The sequence below is a fragment of the Schistocerca serialis genome, chromosome 1, assembly GCF_023864345.2.
Source record: "Schistocerca serialis cubense isolate TAMUIC-IGC-003099 chromosome 1, iqSchSeri2.2, whole genome shotgun sequence".
In the NCBI taxonomy this organism is placed as follows: Eukaryota; Metazoa; Arthropoda; class Insecta; order Orthoptera; family Acrididae; genus Schistocerca; species Schistocerca serialis.
In genome coordinates, this window is record NC_064638.1 from 150,848,122 (window position 1) to 150,860,234 (window position 12,113).

Sequence of the window (12,113 nt, forward strand, 5' to 3'; positions counted from 1 at the left end):
GGCATCACACAAATCCATGCCCGAGGCAGGATTCGAGCCTGCGACCGTAGCAGCAGCGCGGTTCCAGACTGAAGAGCCTAGAACCGCTCGGCTACAGCGGCCGGCTGTAAAACTGAGCAATACCAGTATGATCCAATATGTACGTATATGTACAATAATTATCTCTACAATGCTGTACTGTAATCGTCATTATAAATTGGCACTTGAGCGTACTATTCTGTATTCTACCCAATGACATAGATAGTTACTCCCGTCTTGCTCCATTTGTAAAACGCAGAGTGGTATTTCCATACCTTTGGAGGGTAATGTACATCTCAGAAAACCGACCCCACTCTTCAGGTACCCGATTGTGCATTGCCTAGTGGTAATACCCGAAACGAACCAGCACAGTACTGCATTACTTCCTAATGGGAGGTGTTCACGATTCGGAACTACCTTCTGTTGCGAGAGACGTAGTTATTATCCGACACCTTCGCAGACGGGTCTAGACAGAAGCCTCAGAGCCCATCACAGCGATAAGGCGAGCAAAGAACGCGGACCATCCACCCCGAAATCAGCGGCCGCAGAGCCCAGCGCGTGAGAATCGTTGCGGCGTCGTGACGGCATCCGCGCCACGCATATCGCCTCCGCGTGCTCGCGCGAGCGCCCGCGCGCGATCCCCGGTGGTTACATAAATTACTGGTGCGGCGGCGGCGTCAGGTGATTCCTAAGTGGGGCAGCTCGGCGCGGCTCGGCCGCGGAGGCGATTGCGATCGGATCGGCCGGGCTGCACCCGTCGGCGGATCTCGACGCAAACGAGCGGTACGCCCCAGCGCCGCGGCGCGGTGCTGTGCGGTGCGGTTGCTCTCGTACAACGACACGGACGGTCCGCCGCCGCCGCCGCAATTGCCACGTTCCCCATTAGCAAAAAAGAAAACGCCGGCTCGCGTTTCGGAGAGTTCGGCGGCTGGCCGGGACGGGCCGCCCGCGGCCAATTGCGCCGCCGCCGAGCTGTGATTGGGAGCGCGCCAGGGCCGCACGTAATGGCGCCGTTATCCGGAAGCAGCCCGATTTGTGCGCATGCGCGGGCGCGTTCCAGAGCACTGATCCGCGCAGCCGCGTATCTGCATCTGCGCCCGACCGCCCAGGTCGTGCAACGCTCTGGTATTACTCCGTCTGCCCGGCCCTAATCCGCGAGGTCAGTACTCGAGATGTAATCCCGTCATTTCAGAGCCTGTTCCGATTTCTCTGATTCTACTGTAACGATCTTTCCCTACTTAATTATTGACCAGCCGTTAACACGAATAAGCAATTTCTGTTGCTATATATGACGGTAATATCTGTTCCCGAAAGAACAGTTACCGTGGATGACCATGCAGTTTTGTTAGAAATGAAATGATAATTAAATGGACACCCTAGCTGCAAACAGGCGTTGATGTACTTCATAGGGGACATGTTGAAAATGTGTGCCCCGACCGGGACTCGAACCCGGGGTCTCCTGCTTACATGGCAGACGCTCTATCCATCTGAGCCACCGCGGGCACAGAGGATAGTGCGTCTGCAGGGACTTATCCCTTGCACGCTCCCCGTGAGATCCACATTCCCAACATGTCCACACCACTACATTCGTAGTGCGCCTAATAGATGTTTGCCCATCATACTCATTACTCGTGGCAGATTAATCTACCAAGTCCCGTACGAGTTCGGGCATAGCGTGTGCGTTCGCACAAGAAGGTCAATGGCCGGGAAGCCATATTTTAACTATATATGACGGTAGTATCTGTTCCCGAAAGAACAGTTACCGTGGATGACCATGCAGCTTTGCTAGAAATGAAATGATAATTAAATGGACACCCTAGCTGCAAACAGGCGTTGATGTACTTCATTGGGGACACGCTCTTCGTCGTTCGAATTTAGGGTAGTTTTATCAGCATTGAATTTTATTTTATTTTCTAGGTCTTTGTTCTTCCATCATTTAAAAAAATTGTAAAAAAGGTTTTTAAATTTTAACTAGCGCTTTCACCAGATGACGGTATACTGGACGTGAATGGTGGAGAGTGGCTACAGGGCAATGTTCAACGTTACTATGTTATAAATAGCGCATGTGAGTACTTCCTTGTTTCGTTCAAAAAACTGGCTATTTAAAACTTGCACCTCAGAATTGGGGGATTGAATAGTTTATATGAGCTCTTATTATATTGTTTTTTGTACAGATTGCCTAAGGATGCACCGACAAGTGGTGCGAAAGCGGTCGCAGATTTAATAAAAATCATTCATACAGCCAGTGCGGAATTTTCTTTGAAAAAAATGTCAAAGTTTGGATGTGGTTGCCCGCCCTACAAAACAACAGTTAATGCTGTTTGTGCATGACGCTGGGGTTGTCGTCCGATTATGTCCCATTAGTGCTCGGTTGGAGACAGATGTGATGATCGAGTAGGCCAAGGCAGCATGTCGGCACTCTGTAGAGCACATTGGATTACAACAGCGGTGTGAGGACGAGCGTTATTCTGTTGGAAAACAGCCCCAGGAATGCTGTTCATGAATGGTAGAACAGGAGCTCGGATCACCAGACTGACGAACGAATTTGCAGTCAGGGTCCGAGGGATTATCACAAGAGTGGTCCTGTTGTCATTACGAAATTGGACTCCGCACCATAACTCCAGGTGTAGGTCCATTGTGTCTAGACAGGTTGATTGCAGGAGCTTCGCTGGCCTCCTTCTAACCAACACACGGCCGTGATTGGTACCGACGCAGAAACAGCTTTCAGATATCTACCCTGCCCTCCAGTGATCTCTCGCATGACGCCACTGAAGTCCCAAATGGCGGTGGTTTGGAGTTGATGGAATGGACACTACAGCTGTCCTTGATGTAACCAATTTGTAACAGTTCGTTGTGTCAGTGTGGTGCCGACTGCTGCTCGAATTGCTGCTGCACATGCAGTAGGATGCGCCACATCACACGCTGGACACGACGGTCTTCCCTCTCGGTAGCACCATGTGCCTGTCCGGTGGACGGTCTTCTTGCGACCGTACGTTCTCGTGACCATCGCTGCCAGCAACCATGTACAGTGGCTCGATTCCTTCCAAGTCGTTCTTGTCACAGAATGGACATCCAGCTTCTCGTGGCCGTATTACACGATCACGTTCACATTCAGTGAGGAGTTGATAATGACGTATTTGTCTTGACCAACAGCAGATGACTATGTCCAGTCTGAAAGCCAACTAACGGTCACGGCCGTTATAACGTGTATTTAAAGCAAACTTGACTTGCATCGTCAGAGTGGCGACAGTAACGCTACACTTACGTGACTGGCGCGGAATTTGCATATAAATCATCTTTCACATGTAGAAACAAGCGAACAAACTTTCGTCCCAAACCACTGCGATTTTCTTTCCGTCATTAGTGGACATAAATATGGGGTTTTTCTGCCACTTTGATGGCTTCAACTCTACTGGGGCACTTCCTCAAGAGCCGGAACCCAGAGAAATACTAAACACCTTTTTTCCAAAGCTGTTTCACAGAGGAAGACCGCACTGCAGTTCCTTCTCTAAATCCTCGCACGAACGAAAAAATGGCTGACATTGAAATAAGTGCCCAAGGAATAGAAAAGCAACTGAAATCACTCAACAGAGGAATGTCCACTGGATGTGACGGGATATCAATTCGATTCTACACAGAGTATGCGAAAGAACTTGCCCCCTTCTAACAGCCGTGTACCGCAAGTCTCTAGAGGAACGGAAGGTTCCAAATGATTGGAAAAGAGCACAGGTAGTTCCAGTTTTCAAGAAGGGTCGTCGAGAAGATGCGCAAAACTACAGGCCTGGACCTCTGACATCGATCTGTTGTAGAATTTTAGAACATGTTTTTTGCTCGCGTATCATGTCATTTCTGGAAACCCAGAATCTACTCTGTATAAATCAACATGGATTCCGGAAACAGCGATCGTGTGAGACCCAACTCGCTTTATTTGTTCACGAGACGCAGAAAATATTAGATACAGGCTCCCAGGTATATGCCATTTTCCTTGACTTCCGGAAGGCGTTCGATACAGTTCCGCACTGTCGCCTGATAAAGTAAGAGCCTACGGAATATCAGACCAGCTGTGTGGCTGGATTGAAGAGTTTATAGCAAACAGAACACAGAATGTTGTTCTCAAGACGTCTACAGACGTTAAAGTAACCTCTGGCGTGCACAGGGGAGTGTTGTGGGACCATTGCTTTTCACAGTATATATAAATGACCTAGTAGATAGTGTCGGAAGTTCCATGCGGCTTTTCGCGGATGATGCTGTAGTATACAGAGAAGTCGCAGCATTAGAAAATTGCAGCGAAATGCAGGAAGATCTGCAGCGGATAGGCACTTGGTGCAGGGAGTGGCAACTGACCCTTAACATAGACAAATGTAATGTATTGCGAATACATAGGAAGAAGGATCCTTTATTGTATGATTATATGATAGCGGAACAAACACTGGTAGCAGTTACTTCTGTAAAATATCTGGGAGTATGCGTGCGGAACGATTTGAAGTGGAATGATCATATAAAATTAATTGTTGGTAAGGCGCGTGCCAGGTTTCGATTCATTGGGAGAGTCCTTAGAAAATGTAGTTCATCAACAAAGGAGGTGGCTTACAAAACACTCGTTCGACCTATACTTGAGTATTGCTCATCAGTGTGGGATCCGTGCCAGGTCGGGTTGACAGAGAAGATCCAAAGAAGAGCGGCGCGTTTCGTCACAGGGTTATCTGGTAAGCGTGATAGCGGAGATGTTTAGCAAACTCAAGTGGCAGACTCTGCAAGAGAGGCGCTCTGCATCGCGGTGTAGCTTGCTGTTCAGGTTTCGAGAGGGTGCGCTTCTGGATGAGGTATCGAATATATTGCTTCCCCCTACTTATAACTCCAGAGGAGATCACGAATGTAAAATTAGAGAGATTCGAGCGCGCACGGAGGCTTTCCGGCAGTCGTTCTTCCCGCGAACGATACGCGACTGAAACAGGAAATGGAGGTAATGACAGTGGCACGTAAAGTGCCCTCCGCCACACTCTGTTGGGTGGTTTGCGGAGTATAAATGTAGATGTAGATGTAGATAGCTGACGCTGGGGTATGGAGCGAATTCGACGTTGTAACTCATCACGAAGTCGGAACTCTGGGCAGGGGAGCCCATTTGATAAATGTTATTACCTACAAACCATTGTCCCTTAAATGTGGCTTTGTCACGGAGTGCATTGTCATAATGATATAAACTATCATCGTCTCCCAATAACTTCTCTACTTTATGCAATTCACTGTTATACCAAACGAAATAACACTCGGCGGTACAGTGGTGGGTTCTTAGTTTTCCTCCTGGCGGAGGCCGATGATATGAAAACAAGTAAAATGTTAGACCACTTTATTACAACATGAACAAGGAGAAGTACTTAACTTTGTTACAACCCATATCACCAGGAATACCATGAGTATTAATTACTGTCATTCAAAATTAGTGTCACTTGGTACCGAACAAAATACTGGTCTCTTCTCATTGAGTACAGTTGACGATAAACATGCCTGTAGAGTTCTGTCTATCACAGTTGTGATACCGGTGGCTTGGTAGAGAGGCGCTTCCTCTTCGTCTTCGGCGATGATTGCAGACTGGGCAGAACGGGACTGCGCTCAGACGTAAGGAAGCGTATGTCTACGCCACCGTTCTCATTTGTCGTTCCTTTTAGCAGGGACTGCGTTTACTTTATTTATTCGTTTTATTTTACACGTCTAGTTCCGTAGGACTAAATTGAGGATCAAATCTCCAAGGCCATGGAATGTGTCAGTACATAAAATTACAACTTAAAAGTAATAAGAGATAAAATAAAATATTTATGAACCGCAAAAAGACAGTCCATAAGTTTATGTAAATGCAATCAATATAACACAGGAATCAGCTTCATTTTTCAAGGAACTCCTCGACAGAATAGAAGGAGATACCCCATGAGGAAACTCTTCAGTTTCGATTTGAAAGCGCGTGGATTACTGCTAAGATTTTTCATTTCTTGTGTAGCTTACTGAAAATGGATGCAGCAGTATACTGCACGCCTTTCTGCACAGGAGTCAAGGAAGTGCGATCCAAACGCACATTTCTGCCTAGTATTAGCTGAGTGAAATCCGCTAATTCTTGGGAATAAGCTGACATTGTTAAAAAGAAACGACAGTAAAGAATATACGTATTGAGAGGCCAATGTCAGACTAATGAACAGGAATCGACAAAAGGTTCGGGAACTTACATCACTTATTGCCCGGACTGCCTGTCTCTGAGGAAAACAAAATCCTTTGAGAATGGGAAGAGTTATCCAAAAATATACTACCATAATAATTCATAAGCGAATGAAAATAAGCAAAGTAGACCATTTTTCGTGCCAAACTATCACTTACTTCAGATATCGTTCCAATGGTAGAAATCGCAGCATTGAGTCTTTGAACAAGATCCTGAATGTGGGCTTTACATGACAGTTTACTATCAGTCTCAACATCTAGGAATATGAACTGTTCAGTTTCAGTAATCATGTGCCCATTTTGCAAAATTAAAACGTCGAGCTTTGTTGAATTGTGTGTTAGAAATTGTGAAAACTGACTAACTGTGACTTAGCGTTACTTTATTTTCTACAAGCCGCTAACTTATGTCTCGAACTGCACTATTTGAAACATTGCCCACAACACCCTTTACTACCATGCTAGTGTCATCAGCGAACAGAAATGTTTTCGAATCAGCTATAATACTAAAGGGGACATCAAGTTTATAAATAAGGAACAGGAGTGGCCCCAACACTGATCCCTGGGGCACCCCCCACTTAACCGTGCCCCACTCAGACCTCATATGATAGTCATTCTCAGCACTGTGGAGAATGACCTTTTGCTGTCTGTTATTAAAGTAAGGCAACCAGTTGCGAGCTACTTCCCATATTCCATAATGATACAACTCCTGGAGCAATATTTTGCATCAACACAATCAAACGCCTTAGTTAAATCGAAAAAGATACCTAGCGTTCGAAATCTTTTCTTTAATCTAACCATTACCTCACAGAGAAATGAGAATGTAGCATATTCTGTTGTTAAACCACTTCTGGTGCGTCGTTCCTTTCGACACATCGAAATTAAACACGTAACGAGTTTGTAGTTGCCAAACACTTCTTTATTACCAACACATGCTGTTAATGAAACCAAGATTAACACAATTATAATGAATGGCACATGGCCTACAGAACCAGCAGCAGTACTCAGATTGGACATTAATGCATTTAAATGTGACAGACCCAGATGTTACAAAATGTACTCAAGCAATTTTCACTAATTAGAGCAATGTTCATAAAACCCCATTAATAAAATTTAACTGACATAACTGAATGCTTCATGACTTGTATTGGAACTGGCTTCCGTATCAAATTCTCAAACTGCTTCCATAGACTGATTTTAATCAATTGTAACGAATTAATGTATTGTCAGATTAATACACTCGACTAAGCTCCACTTTAGTATTACCCACAGACAGGAGGTTCACATACATTTCATGGTCAGAATGTAATAATAGGATATTAAATAGTCTTAACATGGAGCCATTACAAATTTTACGTTCAAAATTAGTGATGGACGCGAGCAGACTGAAAGGGACTACCAGATAGAGGAAATCCACGGACGAGAAGGTAAAATGGAATTATACTCAACTTTAGGCTACAGTTAAGCTTCTAGAAAACCACAACGCTCCCCCGGAAAGATGTAATTGCAGGACACTAACCTCAGACATCGATCCAGGTCCTTAAATTTCCCTCTTCCACCGTGATACTCCGATCGAAGTTTGCTCGCATCGACCACTGCCAATTATCTGAAACACTAACACATCAGCTGCAGACAACATTCTGGCGCATCAGATAGACAAAAATATCTGCCCAACTGGTTATAAATAAACCTTTAATTATACACGGCACCAATGAACCCAAGTCTGATTAACCTACATGAGCACTTGCTTAGGAACGGCTATTAAAATTTGATTAGCCAGTTCTCTAGAACAAAGAAATAAAATAATAACATAGGAACAGGAAACAGGAAAATTATTTCGGACCGCTCTTGAACGTCAGACACAGACTTACGTACTATTTGGCATGCCCTCTAGCTACGCATTAAGCTCGGCTTCATGTCTATTTGTTGTGCATAGCTAGCACTCCCTTAAAGACCATCAACATATCAGGCGCACAGACCAAGTACAGTGACAAATAACTGAAATAACCGAGATAGTTTTCAGTACACTTGGGTATTCAATTAACGTGAAAAAAACCCACCAAGAAACAATTCGACGACTCCAGTTCGTTCACTTCAAGCAACATGTAACAGGCGCGAAGGAAATCTGTCCTTCAAATCTCCAGAAAATCCGAATCACCATCGGCAATGGATCTGCATTCAAACGGCGAAGCACGCCGCAGCAGCTGCCCACCCTCCTCCGTCGGCCACTCGCCAGCGCCACACGTCACTGTCGCTCACACAGCTGATAACCGAACGCCAGCGCCTGCAGAGCGCGCGCGCCTCAGTTAAATGGCCATCCGCCAGAGATGCGAAAAAGACTAGCAGGCATCGAAAATTGACTCACAACGATCGGGATGACAATAGATGGAGACTGGCGCCAGCAGCGCACCAGCTCACCCAACTGTACATTTGATAGCAAATTATGTCAAATAAAATGATAATTTATCCTTACATACACATGCTATTCAACAGCTTGTGGTTCCTCGCGAAGTACCAACCTTGACACGGCACCTCGTTCTTCGGACGACATCACATGCACAGTACTGTAAAATATGTTCGTATCCTTCCGTATTTAGTGTCTTCTTAAGCACAATAAGAGGACCACACCCTATGCGTGAGAAACGTCACCATACAGTAACACCACCTACTCTGTACTTCACTGTTGGGACTGCGCATGATGGCAGTTAACGTTTCATACGATCCTTTCACTGGATTTCCACGGGGTACAGCGTGATCCATCACTTCTGATCACTCGTTTCCAGTCTTCCTCTCTCCAGTGGCGTCCCTCTTTACACCACCTCAGGCGTTGCTTAGCACTGGCTACAGATGTGTGTGCCTTTTGAAGAACCTCTCGACCATTGCATCCCATTCTTTTTAATTCCCTACGCACAGTCACTGTGCCAGGTGGACTGCTGGTAGCACGCTGGGACTCGCGAGCGACCCGTTTCGCTGATTTCATACGATTTATAACTACCCTCCATGACGCTGAACGTTCCCTGTCCGTCATTTCTAATATTTCTGGCTTTGCAGCCATAATCATATTCAGGTACAAGTAGCTTTTTTTAGAGCAGTTGAGGCTTCAGCAAGATGACATAATGTGGTGTGAGGTACCGCTGACAGATGGTTTATTTCTACATCTACATGGATACTCTGCAAATCACATTTAAGTGGGAGGCAGTGGGTTCATCGAACCACCTTTCTCTATTATTCCAATTCTCTATTATTCCAATCACGTATAGCGCACGGGAAGAACGAATACCTATATCCTTCCGTACGAGCTCTGATTTCCCTTATTTTATCTTGGTGATCTTTCCTCCCTATTTAAGTCGGTGTCAACAAAATATTTTCGCATTCGGAGGAGAAATTTCGTGAGAAGCTTGCCTTTGTTTTAATGATGTCCATCCAAAATCCTGTATTATTTCTGTGAAAACTCTCTCCCATATTTCGCGATAATACAAAACGTGCTGCCTTTCTTTGAACTTTTTCGATGTACTCAGTCAGTCCTATCTGGTAAGGATCCCACACCGCGCAACAGTATTCTAAAAGTGGACGGATAAGCGTAGTGTAGGCAGTCCCCTTAGTAGGTCTGTTACATTTTCTAAGTGTCCTGCCAATAAAACGCAGTCTTTGCTTAGCCTTCCCCACAACATTTTCTATGCGTTCCTTCCAATTTAAATTGTTCGTAATAGTAATACCTAGGTATTTAGTTGAATTTACGGCTTTTAAATTAGACTGATTTATCGTGTAACCGAAGTTTAACGCGTTCCTTTTAGCACCCATTGGATTACCTCACACTTTTCGTTGTTTAACGTCAACTGCCACTTTTCGCACCATTCCGATATTCATTCTAAATCGTTTTGCAGTTTGTTTTGATCTTCTCATGACTTGATTAGTCGATAAACGACAGCGTCGTCTGCAAACAACCGAAGACGGCTGCTCAGATTGTCTCCAAAATCGTTCATATAGATAAGGAACAGCAAAGGGCCTATAACACTACCTTGGGGAACGCCGGAAATCACTTCTGTTTTACTCGATGACTTTCCGTCAATTACAACGAACTGTGACCTCTCCGACAGGAAATCACAGATCCAGTCACATCACTGAGACTATATTCCATAAGCACGTATTTTCAATACGAGCCGCTCGTGTGTTAAAGTGTCAAAAGCCTCCCGGAAATCCAGAAGTACGGAATCGACCTGAAATCCCTTGTCAATAGCACTCAGCACTTCATGTGAATAAAGAGTTAGTTGGGTTTCACAGGAACGATGTTTTCTAAACCCATGTTGACTGTGTGTCAATAGACCGTTTTCTTCGAGGTAATTCATTATGTTCGAACACAATATGTGTTATAAATTCCTGCTGCATATCGACGTTAACGATACGAGCCTGTAATTTAGTAGATTACTCCTACTACCTTTCTTGAATATTGGTGTGACCTGTGCAACTTTACAGTTTTTGGTACGGATCTTTCGTCGAGCGAACAGTTGTATATGACTGTATGGAGCTAATGCATCTGCATACTCCGAAAGGAACCTAATTGGTATACAGTCTGGACCAGAAGACTTGCTTTTATTAAGTGATTTAAGTTGCTTCACTACTACGAGGATATTTACTTCTACGTTACGGTGGCAGCTGTTCTCGATTCGAATTCTGGAATATTTACTTCATCTTCTTTTGTGAAGGCATTTCGGAAGGCTGTGTTTAGTAATTCTGCTTTGGCAGCACTGTTTCCGATGGTATCTCCATTGCTATCGCGCAGAGAAGGTATTGATTGTTTCTTGCCGCTAACATACTTCACATACGACCAGAATCGCTTTGGATTTTCTGCCAGGTTTCGAGACAAAGTTTCGTTGTGGATACTGTTATAAGCATCTCGCATTGAAGTCCGCGCTGAATTTCGAGCTTCTGTAAAAGATCGCCAATCTTGGGGATTTTGCGTCTGTTTAAATTTGGCATGTTTGTTTCGTTGTTTCTGCAACAGTGTTCTAACCCGTTTTGTGTACCAAGGAGGATCAGCTCTGTCGTTTGTTAATTTATTTGGTATAAAACTCTCAATTGCTGCCGATACTATTTCTCTTAATTTAAGCCACATCTGGTCTACACTTATTAATTTGGAGTAAGTGGAGACTGTCTCTTAGGAAGGCGTCAAGTGAATTTCTATCTGCTTTTTTGAATAGGTATATTTTTCGCTTATTTTTCGAGGATTTGGGGATTACAATATTCAGTCTTGCTACGACACCCCGTGTTCACTAATCCCTGAATCGGTTTTGATGCTCGTTATTAACTCAGGATTATTTGTTGCTAAGAGGTCAAGTGTGTTTTCACAACCGTTTACTATTCGCGTGGGCTCATGAACTAATTGCTCGAGATAATTTTCGGAGAATGCGTTTAGCACAATTTCGGATGATATTTTATGCGTACCTCCGGAATTAAACATGTATTTTCGCCAAGGTATCGATGGTAAATTAAAGTCACCACCAATAATGATCGTATGATTCGGGTACTTGTTTGAAATCAAACTCAAGTTTTGAAACTTCCTGGCAGATTAAAACTGTGCGCTCGACCGAGACTCGAACTCGGGACCTTTGCCTTTCGGGGGCAAGTGCTCTACCATCTGAGCTACCGAAGCACGACTCACGGCCGGTCCTCACAGCCTTACTTCCGCCAGTATCTCGTCTCCTACCTTCCAAACTTTACAGAAGCTCTACTGCGAACCTTGCAGAACTAGCACTAATGAAAGATCGCCAATCTTGGGGATTTTGCTATCCTTTCTTTCAGGAGTGCTAGTTCTGCAAGGTTCGCAGGAGAGCTTCTGTAAGTTTGGAAGGTAGGAGACGAGATACTGGCAGAAGTAAGGCTGTGAGGACCGGGCG

At 44.7% G+C, this 12,113-nt stretch overlaps 2 non-coding genes across 2 annotated transcripts; both read right to left on the bottom strand.

Moving 5' to 3' along the window:
- Nucleotides 1-1,446: 1,446 nt before the first annotated feature.
- Trnat-ugu (transfer RNA threonine (anticodon UGU)) lies at nucleotides 1,447-1,521 on the bottom strand. Its single transcript has one exon. It is a non-coding gene; the product is annotated as a tRNA-Thr (tRNA).
- Nucleotides 1,522-11,794: 10,273 nt separating this feature from the next.
- Trnas-cga (transfer RNA serine (anticodon CGA)) lies at nucleotides 11,795-11,869 on the bottom strand. The gene has a single exon. It is a non-coding gene; the product is annotated as a tRNA-Ser (tRNA).
- Nucleotides 11,870-12,113: the final 244 nt, after the last annotated feature.